Below are 5,094 nucleotides of genomic sequence, written 5' to 3' on the forward strand. Positions count from 1 at the left end.
CAAAACCTGATGGTTAGCCATTAATATTTTGTCTGCCTTAAAGAACTTGGGGGTGGGGAGGAGCTTTCTTTCCTTGGTAATCCATTATCAGTCAAATAGCTCCACTCTGTGTGAGCTGAAAACAAAATCAAGGATTAGTTGGAACAATCAAATTGTTCAAAAATAGAGGATTAACAGGAAAAAGCTTAACACTTCAAAATAATTGGTACATTGCTCACATAAATTGTGGTAGGTTATACAACACTATATAAAATGTAATTCCATTTTTTTATGAAAAAGTATTGATTCATAACTGACCAGAAAAGATGTGGAAATTTGAACACCATGATGTTAACAATGATCACTCCTGAGTAAGTGGATTGTGGGTGTTCCTATTAGAGTTCTTAACAATATCTGTCTTGGGCTCATTAAACAGAAAAGGCGCTTGTTAAAAGTATGTTGGGGAATCCCAAACCTCAGGGGAATGTCTCGGCTTTGAAGAGCATGACCCAGACTTGTCTGGTGGCTTGCCCAGAGCCTTGTGTATACCAGGAACTTGCTTCAGCAGCCACCACAATTCCTGATTATAACGAACACAACTCTGTGCCTGAGGGAGGACTAAGAATAACAACCTTTATGACGAAATAGTCAGTAGCCCAGAAGAATATACAATGAATTGCTTCAGCTCTGAGTCTTATCTTCTAACTCATGGAGTCTATGGTGGGTGGCTTCTCAACCCAGTTCACTTGGCTCCTGCTCCCTGGTGGGCAGGTTCTTCCAGTTGAGTTCCTAGAGCTTCTCTGGATAGTCAAATCTCTTAGGGAGCAATGTCCCCAGCTCTCAGTTACCCCTTTGGGCCCTTTCTCTCTTCTAATTGGTATAGGCTATCTGCCTTTTCAGTGTTAAGACCATCAGACTCTTCTCCCATCATGCAGCACCTTTTGGTGTGAAATAGTTCTGGCCAAAGGGCTTTATGAGAGAATGGTTCCATTATGGGTCAGAATGGATCTAGAATCCCCATGGAGGAGAGACGTCAGAGATGAACCTGAAAGGACAGTCAGGATTTTCACAGGCAGACATGGGGTGGAGAAGAGAGAGGGCGGTGCAGGCAGGAGGTGAAAGCATGTGATTTGGGCAAAAGTGATTCCATTGAAAACAGTCTGGAGGTTGATAGAATCATTGGTCTTATTTTCTGTTCTCTCAATAATGTCCAAGCAAAGTGCCTGACACTCAGTAGGGATTTAATAAATACTAGATAAGATAGTAAATAAATGAAGGAATGAAGGAATCAATGAATACCAAGTCTTTGGGGATGGGGGAGGGACAGATCTAAAGTCCAGCTGGGCGGTTGATATTTAAATTTTTAAGTTGTGTCGCCATTGACTTAGGGCAATAACATGGTTGTAATTCTTCCAACTGAGTCCTAGTGATGCCAGCCTCTAGTAATGGGGAGATGGGAAGGAAGGAAAGATTCCCCACCCTCTCCCACCACCTGCCCAGGTTGGAGCGAGCATCCTCCAACCAGCTAGTCCTTGTCTGTTTAACTGCCTCCAGGAGGCCAGGCCATGATGTACAAACCCTTGGGCAGTTGGCTCTTGCCGTCTTGTCCAGGTTTTTCTTGCTCTCTTCTTCATTTTGAACCTTTCTGAGAAAGAGAAAAACAGTCCCTGGGAGCTAGCCTGGAGCTCACAGCCTGACTTTGGTGTTCTCCTGTTGAGCAGATACACGTTCACATATCACCAACATCTGACAAGGTCACTATGACCAAGAAGGGTCAAGACAAAGCAAGACCCCTTTGCAATTGTGTCTGAACAAAGACAAAACAAGAGTGCTGTCTAAACCATAAAATTGACCAAATAGCTCCCGTCCTGGCTAGTGATTGCTACATCTTCATCAGTTACAAATTTAGCCTTATTTCCCTACTTTCTTGATAACATTAAGATACCCAATTATAGGTAGCATATTATTTTGGTTAGAAGCAAGTCCCAGATTCCAGTTGCCCTTAGGAGAGGTGATTGCACAAGGCATAATATCAGGAAGTGGAGATCGTGGAGGACATCAAAATTCTGCTTATGATGCCAGGTTTTCATTGTAATGAACCCACTCCCCCATGCCCCCAGTGGTTCAGAGGCAGGTGAAAGGTGAGGACCTATCCAGGAGACAGTATAATGTGGTGGCAAGTAGGTGTACTCTGCCAGGGTCCAAATTTTTTTTTTCACATGGGACTTTGAGCAAGTTCCTTAAACTTTAAAAGTTTTAGTACCTCCATTTAAAAATAGGAATGATCATAATAACAATAATAACTACTTCGTAGGGCTGTTTTGAAGATTAAATGAGGAAATTTTGCCATGTATTTTTGCTGGGTATAATGCACACTCATGTTTTGTTTGCATTATACATGGGATTATTGTACCCATGGTATGTAATCATTATACCCATGTATAATGTGCATCCTTATTTTTCCAAGAATTTGAGCAAAGAAGTGTGCATTATACATGGCAAAATACGACATGTAGAGACTGCTTAGAGCAATCAATAAATGTTAGGCATTGTTCTGTTGGGTAATTCTTCCTCCCAGCTCAAATTGGAAGGTAGGTTTTGAGGACCCTTCCCACCCAGTCCTTCCTGGTGAGATCTGGCATTCCTCTTTGGGACATCCACAGCCCCTTTGCTTTCTATTGTCAAAGCCTTGATCTGTTTATCATGTCTTCTCCAGACTGAGAGCATTGTAAGGCAAAGTTCTGGGTCAGTTATGATAGGATAGGTTTTGCTGTAGCAACAAATTATCCCTAAAGTTCAGTAGCCTCCTCACTCAAAAGTTTATTTCTTTCTCACATTGTATGTCCATCACAGGTTGGCAGTGGCTCTGCATCATGTCATTTTCACTCTGGAACCTGGTAGGTAGGAGAAACTCTATGTGAAACATTGCCAGTCTCATGTAGGAGCAATGGGGAGGGAAGACAGCAAATAACATGTTGGCTGCTAAATTTGTTGGGAAGTGACACATGCCAGTTCCACATGCATAAGGGTGACCAAAACAAGTTACATGGCTGTTACTGAGTTCAATAAGTTGGGCACATAAAATCTTTTTATGGGAGGTAATCCAGAATCTTTTACAAATTGTGTTAAAATCTACCAAGTAAATCTTATAAAATTTATTTTATGAACAATAGCAATATTAATATCAGCAAAGTGCCAAGTATGGTTCCAAATTGTTTACATAAATCAATCTGTTTAACACTCATAACAACCCTGTGAGGAAGGAACTATTATTAATCAAATTTATAGATGAGGAAAGTGAGGCACAGGGCAGTTTAAGTTTCATGCCTAAGGTTGCAGAGCTAGTTGGAGCTTTCAGGGCTGGCTGGGGAGGGGCAATGTAGCTTTGATGGGAAAAGAGTAGAGAACCAGGAAGGAACAGTGGGACAGAATTCCTGGGTCTGCGGGGGAACCATGATGCTCCTTTACCCTCTGGCTGCTCCTCAGTGACCTCCTTTTGTACCGGGCTCAGTGGGGCCCATCCCTTCCTATGGCTCACATTCAGCTCCCCAGCAAAAAATCCTGTGTCTAGGCCCTGCTCAGCACCATAAAAATGTCAATTAGGTTGATTTAAAAATGCTCCCAGTCTCATTAACAATAAACTGTTAGTGCTGGTGCAGGCAGCCAGAGCTAAGAATAAATAATATGAATATTAAAAGGTTTCTGGCATCATTAATTATCAATAATAAATTATCCCCCAGCCCTACTCTCTCTCTGTTGCCAGGGATCCCTTCTTTCCTGGACAGGAAGAGTCATTACTGGAAATCTGAGATTTGGCTTATTCATCTGCTGCAGAGAAGGAATGCAGGCATTGTAGACTCAGACCCCGGAAATCACTGCTCCTGCAACCTCTAGTATGATGGATTTAAATTGTTAGCCATTCTGCTTCAGTCCACACAGCATGGGCCACAACCCAGGTCAGCACCTGACCTATCCATGTTTGCTGAATGAATAAAAGATTAAGGGTGTGAGGTTACATTTGTACTTCCAAGACTGGGCTCTGCTACTTCCTAGCTGTGTGATCCTGTCAATTATTTCCAGGATTGTCAGTTTCTTCTTTTGTGAAATGGCATTGATAATAATAGTAACTACTTCACAGGTGGCAAAGATTAAAAGAGATGATGCCTGTTCTAGCTCCAGGCACCCACTAAGTGCTCAATGACTATAAGCCACCATCACCTTCTTCATCATCATCATTTTAATGATAATTACAACTTTGTGGTGGAGGAACTTGACGGCTTTCTGGCTCATCCCTTCAAAAGAATATTCTGCCGCGTTAGGAATGATGTTTGCAAAGACATCTTAATAACAAAGAGAAATGCTTATGATAACTTCGAAAAAAGCAGACTGCAGAGTTTCATATGCTTGGTGATTGCAATGATGTTAAAATAGATAAAAACAAGACAGAGATACATCAAATATTATTGATTTTTTTCTAGGTGATGGAACTATTTTATTTTCTTCAGTATATTTTCTGTAGCTTTTATTTTTTTACAATAAGCATGTCTTGTTTATTGTGAGAATTTCTCAATATGCACAAAAATACAGAGACTGGTATAATGAATATCCATAAACTCATCACTTAGATTTAGTGATTGTTGATATTTTGCCTATTTGCTTCATTTATTTTCCCTTTTGGGTGAAATATTTTAAAGTTACTGACATCTTGATATTTTATTCCTGAATATTTTAGTATATATCTCTAAAAAAAACCCCAATAAGGATATTTTCCTACCTAATCACAATACCATGTTCACATCTGAGAGGATTAGGAATAGTTCCTCAGTGTTATCTAACACATAGTCCATATGCATATTTCCCCACTGTCCTTCAAAAAAAGTGTTTTGTAACTGATGTGTTTGAACCAGGATATAATTGAGGCAATACATGATTTTAAAGGCAAATATATTACATTTGGTTGTCATGTCTCTTAAATCCTTTAAATTGAGCACAGCATAGCCCTGCCTTTTTATCTATCACATTGACTTGTCAAACAGACCATGTCAGTTACTCTATTGAGGTCCCAACTTCTGTATTTGTCTTTTCTTTGTGGTTGCACTGCTTTTGTTATATAAA

The sequence above is a fragment of the Phyllostomus discolor genome, chromosome 3 (genome assembly GCF_004126475.2).
Source record: "Phyllostomus discolor isolate MPI-MPIP mPhyDis1 chromosome 3, mPhyDis1.pri.v3, whole genome shotgun sequence".
Lineage (NCBI taxonomy): Eukaryota > Metazoa > Chordata > Mammalia > Chiroptera > Phyllostomidae > Phyllostomus > Phyllostomus discolor.